The 15,356-nt window shown below is 32.6% G+C and overlaps 1 long non-coding RNA gene across 2 annotated transcripts; it reads left to right on the top strand.

Moving 5' to 3' along the window:
- Positions 1-212: 212 nt before the first annotated feature.
- On the top strand, positions 213-8,711 carry LOC110717711. 2 transcript variants are annotated; one of them, XR_002510771.1, is made up of 5 exons: positions 213-508; positions 673-767; positions 7,014-7,135; positions 8,284-8,379; positions 8,488-8,711. It is a non-coding gene; the product is annotated as an uncharacterized LOC110717711 (long non-coding RNA). The 2 variants fall into 2 exon arrangements; XR_002510770.1 differs by having other exon boundaries at positions 213-767.
- The last annotated feature ends 6,645 nt before the right edge of the window (positions 8,712-15,356 follow it).

Here is a 15,356-nt window from a genome sequence, read left to right as displayed (position 1 = left end):
GTAACAAATGAGAGGTATGATAATTGTTATCATGCCTTCAAACCAAACACACGGTAATGATATCAGTTTAATCGAATCCGTTTTCAATCCAAAAGATGCATAACCAAACGCCTCCTTAATGGATTTTTGGATTTAAACGGTTAAGTGGTGGTAAATCAATTTTTTGAACTATTTTTGTGGTGTTAAAATATTTTATTTTTAAATTTTTTTTTTCTTATATTAAAAAACATTTTTTTTACGGTGTTTAAAATTAAAATCTTCAAAAATTAATTATAATTTATATTGATAAAGTATTCAATCATTGTGAAATTTTCAGTTTTATTATTGCAGAATTTCATTTTTTTTTCTTTGACCAAAAATTACAATTAAATATGGAGTATGTGAATCAAAAAGATAAAACCTATTTTCTCCAAAAATGGAAAGACGAAAACAAGAACAAGCTCTATCCCTCTTTTTTTTTTTTTTTCTTTCCTCCAGATTCCACTCACGATTATTTGCTCAGAAGCTGGTCAATTCTTCAATTTCCTTTACTCAAAATTACAAAATTTATTCTGCTTAATTATATCATCATAAATTGCGATGATTTTAACATATTTATCGATTCATTGGCTGGCTAATTGCTATAATTTCCGAATATTAATATCATACTCATTATAATTTGTTTATCCTTAGGTTTGATTTCAAATGCTGGGCAATTTGGATTTTTCCCTTCTATCCCCGATAACCCTAATTTTCAATTGGGAAGCTACTTGATGATTGGGCATGAGGTAATATCAGAATTAAATATGATAGCTTTGGTATTTGTTTGCATCACTTATTTTATGTTGTTGAGTTTAATATTTGAGTTGGTTGGTCTTTTTATACAATTATTGGATTTAATATTTGAATTTATCCCTGTATTTGAGTCAATTGTATTATTAATTCTATATATATTACAGTAGGTGATTTCATGGTTTGGAGTTGTTTTCTGCGTTTTTGTTGTTAATTTAACAACCTAGTTACAGTAAGACAAGTTTGTCGGTTAGAATTAGGAAGTTGATTTTAATGTTATTCAATCCATAATCTAGATAAAGGGTGTGATGAGCCGAGTTTCCGGTAATTGATGTAACATAAGGTTCCCAAAGTACTGTAATTGTTACCTTCAAGATGCTTTGCCATTTTAAATCTCATTGTGTCTTTTTGCTTTTCTTTTTACACTCGTGGGATTGAATTTAAGGATTTGCGCTATAGTGGCTATTACTCTAATATTCCTAGATTGCGAGGATTTTTGTGGTTAATTTTAATCCTTTCTTTGTTGCGAAGATGCATCATGGCAGGTTTATTCTTGTGCATTTGTTACTTTGTTAGCTTAAAGTATGTAGGTTGAATTGGAATTTGTGTAGCATGATTGTCTAGTTTGGAATAGTCTATATTCTTTAAATGACTACTTTTTTGTTTTTAGGATAAAAGCACCATGGTAAGATAGGAAACTTTGATAAGAAAGTAAGCAAATTTGACTAGGAAAACTAAGCCATGTTTAGTTTCACCTTATTTTTACTTATTCAGATCAGATTTGATCACATGAAATCAGAAAAAATAATTTCTAACATACTCCATGGTTTTATGTGCGGCTTTTTATCGCTTAATATCAATAAATTAAAAATTACATATTATTATGAATCTAACAGGACTTCACTTGATATTTTTTCCTTATAGGTTAGCGTACGTATAAGGTCAATATTAAGTCAAATAAGACAATTTGATCTGGTCACATCAGGAAAAATTAGTTCAAATCAAATCAAATTAGAAATAATAAGTTCAAACTAAATCAAATAACTCCGCCCGTGGGTTTCCCGCTGCCAGTCCCAAGCCTGGATAAAGGAGGAGGGTTACGGTAGGCCAGTGACACCCAGTGTAAAACTTTTTGACATGAGCCACAATGATTGAGATTAGTACTAGGATGGGTGACCTCCCTAGAAGTCCTCATGTTGGTTCATGTAGCCGACCCCACTTATGGGATTAAGGTGTTCAAGCAGAAGAAGAAGACAAGAAGAAACTAAATCAAATAAGCAAAAATAAGGTAAATTAAACATGGTCTAAGTCTACATAGTTAATTTAGGCGCTATTCAATCTGTTTGATCCTTACTAAAACTAAAGTTTGAAATTATATTTATTGATTAAACTTATAACTGACCTTTACTTATTAAAATTGTTTATTAGGGCCTAAGATACACACAAGCTACGGAGTAGATGAGGAGAAGGGTAGATAAGTGTTAGCATGAGGAAAGAGAAATGAAAAAAAGTAGGGATCTTTTTGTCATATACGTAGTAATAGTGTGCAGAGTAGAAGGAGGTTCAGGTGAGTCTAGGCAGCGATGAATAGGTTGTTGCCGATTGATTGTTAATTCAATATGCGACGCCTACCTTTTATGTTACAACATACAAGTAGATAAATTAAACAATTTGCAATTAGTTTATTATCATACAAAAAGTCAAAGAACAATTGCTTTAAAATTCTCTCATAAATGGAAATGTTGTATATTTGTGTGGTAAAGTCTCAATCACATATCAGAAGATTTCTTGGGCCAGAAAATCCTTATCCTTTTATTGTTTGATTTTGTATATTTGTGTAGAATTTTGTAAGATTTTATGCATACAGTAGGTGGTTGAAGTACAAGCTGGTTTTGGAGGTGTTTAGAAATATTTAAGATGTTACAGGCTGATGTTTTGATTGAGTTTTTCTCTGAAAGGCAGCACTTCTAGTTTTTCATATAGAAACATATGTATTTTAGATGTTGGTTTATTAAGTACTCAATATTCTTGAGTTATGAATTAAGGTAGGATTTTGAGGGTACAATCTATTAACTTTAGGCAGCAAAGCTGACCAGATATACGGTACTTGATTAACATTGAAGATTGGTTATTTTACCTAGTAGAACAGTTTGCAAGGATGTTTTAGTTTATGAACCTGGCTTGTCTGAAGGCTTGATCTATGTGCTGGAAAGTAGCTCGAGAGCTATTCTTTCTTAGCAATTTAGTGGATTTATCGGATTTATTTATGAGTTTTTCTGTTTAACACCTTTCATTGGCAATCAATATTTTTTGAAAGAAGTTGGATCATTTTTGTGGACTTGTGGTCAGTGGCAAGAAGCGAAGCATTTTATGCATCCATGGTGAACTTATAAGATTATTGCTGAACCCCAATTGTGATTTGTGGGAAGACTTGTAGTTTATTGGTCCATGATTGGTTTATATTTAAGACTATTGTAGTGGACTTGTTACTTTCCATAAATTGTTTAAGTTTGGCCTAATCCATGATACTTTTTGGGTGCTGGTGGACCTTCAGACTATAGGCCCAGCAAGTTGACAAGTTATGGCTACTTGGATGCCCAAATTTAGCTGAAAAATTCTAAATAGTAGGTATTGGACCTAAAAGTCTCATTTGCCTTGGGCCTATGCTGATTTCCTTTCACTGGCTGCTGTACTTTAATCATCAAATTCACTCTTTTTCATTTCTGCATGTGACACCTATATACCAGGCAGCTGAGCATAGGATATCCTCACTTAGCTTAATATGTTACACTTCAGAAGTTCAAAGAAATAGCTCTAAAATATTCATGGTAGTGAATTTATTATTTGAATATGGCCTAATTAGGAATAAAAAGAAATAATTGGAATTCTGTCAAGTAAACTTGGTGGGTGATTTAAGTACTTAACCTTAGCAATTACTGGTTGAAGTCATTACTTATCAGGAGCTATGTCTAGTATCATTGAAAGCTGTCAACTGAGATTTTTGCATCGTGCTCCGCATGTATTATGAAAGAATGGTAGAGCACATAAAATTATTTCATGTCTAGCTTCTAGGATGAAAGAATATCACCGTCTATAGAGGTCTAGAAGAGGAAAGGGGATCATAGAGTGACATCTTTTTCTCATTTCTTGATTCAGGATGAGAAATCAATGCACGAAAAGTGATTCCAAATTTGTTTTTAAAGGATAAAATTTGTTTGACGTCACACCTGCTTTGAGTAGCTAATATTCAAAGAGTGATATGCTAATAGCCTAATACATATATGACTCGTTTGTCATTTATGTCATAGACCTCTTAGTCATTAGAATTACTCTTCAGATTGAATGTATGATCCAGAATGTGGAGGATATCAGTGTTAACACTCTTTTTTCTATGTCGGATAATTCAGGATCCGAGTAGGGTTGTTTAGGATTGCATATAATGCTAAATAGGATCTTTAGAGGTCTCAAAGCTTCTTATCTTTCTTGGTTTGCTTTTATATGCTGGTTCATCAAACATGATAAGTATTTGTTTTAGCCATTTAATCACAACATTCCATAATATCTCTGCAATTTTCCCCCTTTGGATGCTTTTAGAACATTTTGTTTTTAAAAAATGCTTGGTATATCTTTTTTCATAATTGTCTAATAGAGATATTTTCTGGATAATTCCAATCCTTCCGAGTATTATACCAGTCTAAAGTAGAAATTTAACTCTGACAATCTTGATGTATACAGTTTGAGTTTGTTCATGAGCTGCTAGAATTGTGGACCTAAATTTTGTGTATAGATGCGAAGTGTAGTCACATATAGAAATATGCTCTTACTACTAGCTCTTATATGTGCTTTTCATTGACCTATCAAATGATTACTTTCAGTGACAAATTCTTAGACTAAGCCATCGTGCCGTAACTGTTATGCTGAATTGGTTTATTGTGTCTGATGTAACATTATTTATGGTGTTTGGGAAGATTAAGTTCTTTATAAATGTCTAAAATAGCCAACTGCATCCTTTTCTTAATTAAGGGGGCCTAAATCATGGAACTACCTAAGTATTCAACTTCTTAGTTTTATTGTAGACAGTACATGTTACTGCGGTCAGTATTTTGGTTTAATCTTGATTGGCCAGTCGGCCAGCGTCTTGATCGACCCACACAGAAAAGGATCTACAGTAACCAACTTCGTTGCCACTATTTTCTTTGTTTCCCTGTTACGTGGTTGCTGTGCTGGTAGTGTCTTTGTCAATGTTATCTTAATTTAGTTGCATGATAACAGTTTTCCCATTCGTATTTTAAAACTACATCTACTAGCTCTCTGTTGGTGCCTATAGCGGCAATGATTTCCCTCATCACTTTTTGTCTTGCAAAATTTTTTTTTTGGAGGTAATATGGCTCTCTGTGTAGGTGGTACATCTTGAACCACTTAACATTCTCTCAGCTCCCAACCATTTAATTTTCTATGTTTTTTTAGTTAGGCTTTGCCAACTTCAACCAATCTATTGTTAAATTACCTAGCAAAAATGGAATTTTAAATACAGAAAAAGGTTAAGTAGAAGAGAAGTGCATTTCCACAGTGCCCATTTTTCCGATTATGAAGCATGGCTAAGCGACCCTACTCACATTGGACCTACTGCCCAAGTAGTTTGGCTCATCTAATATCAAATCAATCTGTAGATATCACTTCCTTTCCCCCATACCATAGCCAGAAAGCAAGCACTTGCCTTCCAAACAAAACTCGTGGAAAACAACAAACTGGTGAATGGTTGCTTCAAGGTCTCATAATTGCTGGATAAATGATTGTTTTTTCCTATAGGCCAAATGTTTCTCAAGTAGCAGTTAGGTTGCTTCATTTGTGATGGAGATGCTAATGATAGAACTTCGAGTCCTTATCTCCTTTCATCATTTGTGTAAATTAATATGGTCCTTGGAATTCATGGGTGCGCTGAAAGTAACATAATTCACTGTACCCTTGAAGTCCTAGTGGACTATCCAGTGTACTTGGAAATTTGAAGGATAGGGCAGAAATTTGAAACCTACATCAAAGAATAGAAGAATATGCCAACACTTGGCTGCAGCTTAGTTACCTATAAAGGGTGGCAAGAGATCTTTCAAGGTGCTATAACAATAAACTGAATTGTTTGTTCCTGAGTTTAGGAATACTTTACAAACTATTCCTTCAAACTTTTGTCTTGTTGCAAATGAAACTATGCTCAGTGACTGACTGTTTATTATTCATTGAATTAAAGTAATAGTTGACTTATCTTGATAACAATTTATATCATAATTAAAGCTATTGGTTGATTTAGAAATATTCTTTATTCAGGTATCTTTTTTCATACTAAGGTGAAATTGACATTGTCACGGTGGGAGGTCAAATAAAGATAGTTTGACATATTGGCCCAAGCCTTGGTAATCTTTGTCATATGACGGAAAAAATTTGTTTGCTTATTTCCACTATTTGCTCAAAAAGTAATCTCTAATATTGCTTAACTAAAGCCAAAGAGGATTTTATATCTTGTTTAAACAATTATTGAACCCGCAGGCCAACCAGCTATATGTACCAAATCAGCTTGAATGGGAGATTTCTGGCTTTTTTTGGCCAAAGTATCTTATTAGTTCTAGTTTGCTAGAATTTTTGTTTGTCGAGATTCGGAAGGATTATACAGCCAGAAGTATGGGGCATGTCACAGAATTGAAATTGACTATATACGGAAGTAAGAAATTCAAACATGTGTGTCTGAGATGGGTCAATGATTGCTTGTGGGGTGTAGTACATGCCTCTTTCTTTGTGTTTTTTGTGCTACTTGAATTATGACAGAGGAACTAGTGGCAAAAAGCTTTCAAATTATTCCAGAAGGTGAAGATTTTCTTATACATCCTCAAGCACAAAAGTATCTAAGAGTGAGTGTATAAACCGCAGTTGCTCTGTCTAAGACCTGTAAGTCGATAATTTGAGACTAATGTTAGGCTCTGAAAATATTGAGCTGTTCAAATTGATGTGGCCAGAAATATTTGCATAAGGATAATAATTACACTTACTCCATTAGCTGGACAGATTGCATCTGTGATTCAGTATTGTTATCTTTGTTTTGATTCTAATGGTCAACTTAATTGGTTTTAGCTGTGTAAACTGTTAAATGTCTTTTGCTTGATAGTTGTGTTGTGTTGTTTGTGTGGACCTTATGAATAGATATTTGTAATTTTAATGTTGTGACTGACAGAAATTTTGGATATCTGTTTCTGCAGGCGATACGCTGATAGCCTGATACATCAGGTAAAAGGGACATTTTTGGATCTCAGGGTATAATACTCCTTTTCATGCTTCAGTTTCGTGGTTCCTTGCTATGAATTCTCTTTAACCTTTTATGGTAAGTATCCATTCATTTACTTCTTTTCCATTCTTGGTAGCTCAGATATGTATCTTTTATCCGAATAAAGTTGTTTAGTGTGCCTAATTAGTGCTTTTCCTTGGAATTCATGTGTGAACTTGGTAGAATCTTAAATTTTTCTGTAGTTGGTCTCTTATTAATGTTATTATTGGATTATTGATGCATACTGTGAGAGTGTTGAGTGTAGTGGACAAGGTAATGGTAGGGTCATGATATGAAAAAAGAGTTTAACTTTACACTAATGGCATTTCATTTTATAGAATATGACCTGACCCTTTCAAGGTTGAAGCCATTATTACCGCTAATACTGTGCTGATGTGTGCTACAACTATTGGCATTGTTACTTAAGACGATTTGCCAATGAACTCTCTCTACGTTTTAGGAACATGAACATCTCCTACCTGTTCTATTCTAGATGAATTCTGTAAAATTTTGCACGAAATGTCGTGTATCGCACTGATGGCTAACGGTGTGCTTGTTTGGTACTTGTGCTTTATCTGTTGATTCTAAAACTCTTGGTCATGCTTTATTGGCGGTCTTGTGGAAGCCTGCCTAATAACTGATTACAAGTATTTTATTATTTAGAATCAGATAATTAAATAATTAATGTTACATTGGATTTCGTTTATCCAAATAATTATGTAAAATGAAATTAGTTGAGTACTTAGATGGAACTATCACCAGATTTATTTGCTGAATAGATATACAAATTCTGAATATAATACTAATACCTTAATGTACTCATTTGATAATGCATTTTATCCACCTCAATGTCCATATTCTAAATTATTGGGCCCGTCAACATCAGTTAATTTATTTGTAATCTCTCTTTTATTTTCTGCATTTTCTATTTGATTACTCTTGACCTTGGTGAAGCATGCAAAATGCTTACAGGAAATTTTTGATGTGTCTGCGCAATGAATATGTCTACGCTTAATTCTTAATGACTTAAATTAGATTCGTAACCTGAGATCCTTGAGGGTAAAATATACTCACTTTCTTGCAAGGAAATGTGAGTTTTTCCTAATATAGGCACTAGTTGCAACTGTTTCTATATATCATTTCTTGATGACATAGATCGGAACACTTTCTTAACAGAAAATGTGTTTGTTTCCTGAACTATGCAGTATATGCAACTGTATCAGACCCACTACCTGGTGAAAATTTGAGCAGCCAATCCTGTCGGGTCTTCATGGTCTCGCATTGCAGCTATCGCCTTTTTGGTGAGTCATATTGCAATATAATTAAATGGATTATGGACCACTTAGTGTCTAATTATCTTTCTTAAACTATCCTTGTGTTTTGGATTATGCTACGGATCGTGGATCAAGATAAAGATACGGCATTCCAGTCATATGAAGAATTACATTATTACCCATTTGCTTCTGTTCTTCTCCCTGGTTTTAACTGGAAAGTTGTTGGAACACCCCAGTTGCAGAATTGGATTTTCTGATAGAAAATAACTGTTGTTTTCAATGGAAAGATGACATAGATAGTAAAAGAATTAGTCAGACGACAACGGAGGATTTTTTTTTTTTTTTTTTTTTTTTTTTTTTTTTTTAATAATTTTCAGGGGCTGGATTAAATGTATACATCAACAACAAAGCCTTAGTCTCAAAATGATTTGAGGTCAGCTAACATGCGTCCGAGAAGGAAAAAAGCATAACAAAATAATTGGCTGGATTGAATGTTTATATTTGTATACATTTTGATTCATGTAAAAGTGTTGTGTAATTTTGTACTGAAAGCTGACATTTTGTTAGCTCTTTGTTTCAAGAAGGGTCAGATGATCCCTATCAAAATTTTTTGTTGTTAAATCCACTTAAGTCAAAAAGGGCCCATTGAATTGCTTACAGATTTAGTCTTTAATTACTAGTATTTGTATTATCTACCAGCTTCATGGGGCTGCTTCAACAATTTAATTTGCCATTAATTTCATGTAGTTGTATGACTTGTACTGTATCAACTTTTGTCCGGTTTTTATACGACCCCTTAAATAATAGACCACATTTGTATTTTTATAACTTTTTAGAGTCGTTTGGTTGACAAAATTTAGTAAGTTGAAAAAATCAAAGTTAGAAATATAGAATATTGTTTGGTTGACAAAAGTGCATACCTTAAATGAGAACATAAAAATAAATTGTACTCCGTATAATATACTTGTATAAGCTTGCTAATTCGCTATGAATGTCATTGCTTGTCTTCTTCATCTCCGGATAGCAATTGCCACCACATCCTCAATGAGATCCGAATCGTGACACTGTAAGCGAAAGTTGGAGCAATGTAACGTTTTCTCATGAGAACGTCCGAACTAGTGCATTTATATGACACCCCAACTTCATCTAGCATATGTATCGTGAACAATCCAACAAAAGAATCACGCTTAATGCTTCCTGGAACATAAAATAACTTGGCGAGATGGTTCTTACACTCCTCGACCCTTGAGGAGCAACTTAAATGAGTATATTTTCGAGTCATCTATTTCTAATGTAGTAATGTACTACTGTATTAGTTGGTGTAGCACATACATACTATTATTAGTCAAGAATGCGTCATAAAGCTAAACTATCCATACAATAATAGAGAACCAACGATTGGTAACAAATGGTTCTTAAGAAAGTAGTTCTTGGTCCCCTGCTCAAAATCTCATATAATGGAAACCTTATACTACATACACGTTACGCAAATTATGAAACTATACACTAATAAATCACTAGCTAGTTTAAATTTTATTAGTGGAGAATAATGTATTTAATGTTTCCTACGTCATGCTCACTAATCACAAAAGGTGTTGGCTAATATTTGCTCTCCAACACTTGCTTAAACCAAGCAATTTATTCCCCACCACATGCCTATCTACCTTTTTAATTGCACTTGCTTCATTAGATCAGAAATGAAATAGAATTATCAAACTCAGTTATATTTATTATCTCCTTTTTTATAGTAATTAATATTAGTAGATGGTCTCCCCTTTGTAAAAGATAATATATTATTAAAAAAAAATCCTATTGTAAATTGATCAAAATTTGTATAGGGGTTTTTGGTGTGTAGAGAGAGCTTTAAAGGGTGAATGATGTAGACTTAATTTGACCATAAGTCTCAATTAAGTAAAACCCTAATTCTATTATATAAACTTATAACTTTATGAAGTTGATTTTTAAGTTCAGTTCAATTCAATGCACTTCAATTTATTCAATTTAGTTTAGTTTGATATGCTCCATTCACTCTAAAGCTTGAAAATAGTATATAACAAATGGGATCAAATCTTTTCTATGTCATCACTACGTATCACTTACGTATGTATTTCTATACTCTAAATAATACTACAACCTTAAATGATAATAATTATAGTCCTAATATTGGCATAATTGAAGATTATAATAAACCAAAATAGCTACTCTTCATAAAAGATTCTTGCATGGAAGGTTTTGACCTAATTATTAAAGTTAATTAAGGCATGGAAAATACTATATATTACAACTCAGGGTTTATAGTTTAATTGTTTTGTTAGAAAGAAAGATACGTAGTTTAATTGTTGTATCACCTCTTAGATCATCCCTTTTCATTTATAATATAAATAAGTAATTATTTTATAACCCATTTGCATAGTGGTACAGTACAATTTACAGATCAAGCAAGTTAATAAGTAATTATATATTACTAGAAAAATTAATGTTCCTCAAAACTAATAAATTAGTATAAAAAATTGATTTAATTTACAACTCATTTGCACGTACTACTACTGTGTATTGTGGTGAGCAACTCTCAAATACTTTTATCAAAGATTCTGAAAATTCTTTGGTTGGCAAAGGCAAAGCTAGTGTATATTCTGTAAGCTAACTCGCTCTTAGAAGAATCTTTACACGTGAAAAATTACCATGACTATTTTAAATACCTACAACGTATTACTCGTACTTCTTACTATGCATTACACGTGAAAAATTACCATGACTATTTTAAATACCTACAACATATTACTCGTACTTCTTACTATGCATTAAAACACCTTAATTAATCGTATTATTTGTATAATTTTTTTAATGAATAAATAAAGATATTAATGGTCAAAATTATATATTGGCAAAAGTGCACAATAAATTGATAAGATGAAGAGATTATTATGAGCATACATACACTACATTAATGTTCTAAGTTTCTAACCGTGTGCCATAATAGTAATATTGTTTTACATTGCCAAACTAGAAAACTTTGATAATTAGATTTTACCTTTAATTAATTTTCATAATATACTAAGTACATAGTTTGTCCATATATCCACCGTAACCTCCTTAGGCATACCTACCTCTATATTCTAATTATAGGTACGCTATGTGCACGTACACTGCACACACCCTAATCGTGCACTATGCACATAACATGCGCCATAAATCCGTATATGTTAACGTGTAATATGTATAAGGTTATATGGTTTACATCAAACAATCATCTTGTCCACTCCTGGATGGAGTTTCCTTAGATACTAGTGTGCCATGAATCTTGTGACTTTTTTTTTTTTTATTATTTATTTATTTATTTATATTAATAAGTATTATTCACAAAGAATTACAGAATAATTTTAACTAGTATATGTATGCCAAAATTAACAAGCATACAATAGTCAAGGACTATAATTGGTGTCAAAAATAAATTTCTTTTAACAAATGATGAGTTTGAAGAATGCTTTTGATTAAAGACCTTATCTATCTCCTTTTTCTTTTTTCTTTTTTTGTTTGACGGGTTTTTCCCTCCCTTTTTATTGCATAAATTTAGCTTTTTGGAAACAAGTCAAAATGAGTACTTTGGGAGGTTATAATCAATTTCACTCCAATGAAAAAAAGGATTTTTTTTTTTAAAAAAAAAATTTATTGGTGCGAGTTCTCCAATTTGCATAAGGACAATGAATATCTAAGCCATTAGTGTCTTAATAAGATAAATATATAGTGGGATCAATGATTATTAAGAAATGTCAAATATCTTATGTGACAGTTTTACAGTAGCTTATTGTAAAACTAAGTCAATTTTTACTATATTTTAGGAGTGAATTAATTAATTATATAATTATTTCGAAATCATAATGTCTTGACTTAGATGGCACAGCTCACACGAGAATGCCTTGTTCATACATCTTGACAAAAAACTTAAATTTTTCCCTCATTAAGTATTTGATTACTACATTGTCCTTTAAGGCTTTAATACAACTTTCTTTTATTTCTTACCTTTATCAAATCAATACCAAATTATTGTGTACATACAATGTATCATGCCATTTATACTTTATTCTATGAATTTTATATAATTAAGCTAAGCACTTTTCTAAAACAATTACATGTTTTTTTTTTTTTTTTTTTTTTTTTTTTTTGGGGGGGGGGTGGTTGGGACAATTACATGGTATTAGTATCACGTGGGGGATTAAATACATTAACAGTAGAAAATAAAAAATATATATCTCTAATTAAGGCTCTAATACATTTTCGCCAAACAATTTTCTAGTAATTAAATTTTTAACTCTTGCAATTATATATATTTTCGATTTGTTGATTAGAGCAATTATTGTTCTAAAGAGCTTTAAAATCGAGTCCTTTCAAAAAAAAAAAAAAAAGGCTTTAAAATCGAGTAAGCGTATTAGTCATAACTCGATCATAAAGCATATTGTGAAAATATTCGTATGAATTTAGTGGATAAAATTCTTTCTATTATTATATGAGTGACCAAAATAGACTCAATTGATAATGTTGATAATTTTGGTAAAAGGCCATTACATGTGGCGAGTTGATCATGTTGGTGAGTACCTTGGTAATACGAAGCAAGACTTTTACGAAGTATACTCATTTATTTTCCATATTATTATTATTGTGTCCTATATAATTTACTAGTATTTAGCTTTTCACCTTATTAATTTAAGTATCCATATTTTTATTAGCTCAGGATCAAAGTATAATTATTTGTTGAAACTTCAATATTGTCCACGTGTGAGTAATCCCAAATTGGAGAAAGAGAAAGTGAAGAATATACCACCTTGTAATATAGAGGAATTACTTCATTTCTACTATCACTAGACTAAGTACGTATATCTTCGTCATTGTTTTCTCATCTTAATGTTTAAACACGGCACGTAATTTGTTGTCTAAGTTCCGAATAATCAAAACACCAAACCTACTACCCTTCTATTATTCATAACACCCATAAAGGAGATCGAGCTAGTGCAATGGTGCAACTTGATAAAGAAGGGACATAAGAATGATTGAATAGTTGATCAATTGAACTATACATCTCACAAAGCTTAGACTTAATCTATGAAATTGCTGTCTTATCTCCACTTTATATTGTTTCATAAGAATAATATTCTTTCCTAGGGATATTCTTTCTAAAGATACCAAATTCCTTAGTTATATGCTAAACCATAAATTTGCATAATGTTACACAATACTATGATTGTGTCATGCTCTATCTATCAAGTCCTTATCTAATCATTACAAAACTTATTAACAATTTGGCTAATGTACTGTTTTCGTTAGTAGATTAGACAAATGATTATAAGGTTCAACTTTCATATAATTAAGTAATCCACTGTCATGCATATATAATTATAGTATATCATTTTATTTTCGAATAGCATATAGTTATAGTATCTAATATACTATGTGACGTTTTATAAATTCAATCAATAGTTTATTATGATACTAAATACATGTATCTGTCTATGGGAAATAATGTTGTGCTGGCCTTTACGACTTGTTTGGTAATTGGTATACGATAATGATAGTGGATTGCTAAACATCGCCCGCAAATCTCCATATAAAGCCCACAAATCTATATTGAATTTACCTTATTGCCCTAAACCTAAAATAAAAAAATCTAACCCATACCCACACTCTAATCACCCGAAAATACGGCAGTGTTGAGGCGGCAAGGCAAGGACTTGGCGGCCACAGCGGCGGAGGGAAGGACGGCTCACGGTGGCAGGGTTTTTTTTTAAATTTTTTTTTTAAAAAAAAAACCAGAAGAGGTGGGGCGCCTGGCCAGGACGCCCAGCCCCTGGTGGTGGCGTCTGCTCCGGCCGCCGGAACCAGGGGGCTGGCGTCTGACCTGGACGCCTAGCCACGGTTGTGGCGTTTTCCAGAGGCGCCACCGCCGTGGCTAGGCGTCCAGGTCAGACGCCAGCCCCCTGGTCCCGGCGGCCGGAGCAGACGCCACCACCAGGGGCTGGGCGTCCTGGCCAGGCGCCCTACCACTTTTTTTTTTTTTTTTTTTTGTCTAATATTTTTTTTTTGGAAAATCAGAATTCTTTTGTTAATGTTTAATAATTTTGTTTTATGTGTTAATGTTTTTATTTCTAATGTATATATTTTTTTTTAAATCAGAATTTTTTGTGTTAATGTTTAATTTTTTGTGTTAATGTTTAATAAATAAAAAACAAAAACTTTAAATAAAATTTAAAAAAAATTACAAAAAGTTTAAATAAAATTACAAAAAAAAAAGAAAAAAAAGAAATAAAAAAATAACAAATTACAAAAAAAAAAAAAAAAATTACAAAAAGTAGGGGTGGCGTCTGGCCAGGACGCCACAGCCATGGTGACGGCGTCTGGCCAGGACGCCACAGCCATGGTGGCGGCGTCTGGCCAGGACGCCACAGCCATGGTGGCGGCGTCTGGCCAGGACGCCACAGCCATGGTGGCGGCGTCCTGATAGACGCCACCCCTACTTTTCGTAATTTTTCCCCCGGATTATCTCGCTTTCCGGCGACGATGACGGCTCTTTGGTGTCCCTCGGCGATCCACTCCAGCTCCACATTCTTCGTGAGAGTGAATTACGGTTTCGGTAAAAATTAGAAAAAGGGCAAAAGAGTCAAAGTAAAAATATTTGTGGGCTTTATGTGGAGATTTGCGGGCGACGTTTAACAAATCCCTGATGACGGGTTTAAATGTATGTCACTATGTATGAGAAGTCCATGTTATATATATATATATATATATTATGGTGATATCAATTAGTGAACATACAATAATGTTTGTTTATGGACTCAAATAGACTCAATCCCTATTATAGTAAGCTGTGATTTTATATGATTTTTTCATAACAAGATGATCTTACATGCACGCATGAATAATATGATTGTTTCATAACTTATTTACGTTTCTTATTTGGAATGAAGTTAATTTTCTAAATTATTGTTTACGTAAGATCATTTTGAAGTTAGTAC

The sequence above is a fragment of the Chenopodium quinoa genome, unplaced genomic scaffold, assembly GCF_001683475.1.
Source record: "Chenopodium quinoa cultivar QQ74 unplaced genomic scaffold, ASM168347v1, whole genome shotgun sequence".
Lineage (NCBI taxonomy): Eukaryota > Viridiplantae > Streptophyta > Magnoliopsida > Caryophyllales > Amaranthaceae > Chenopodium > Chenopodium quinoa.
The sequence above is the reverse complement of the archived record's forward strand: the minus strand, read 5'-3'. Positions and strand labels throughout refer to the sequence as shown.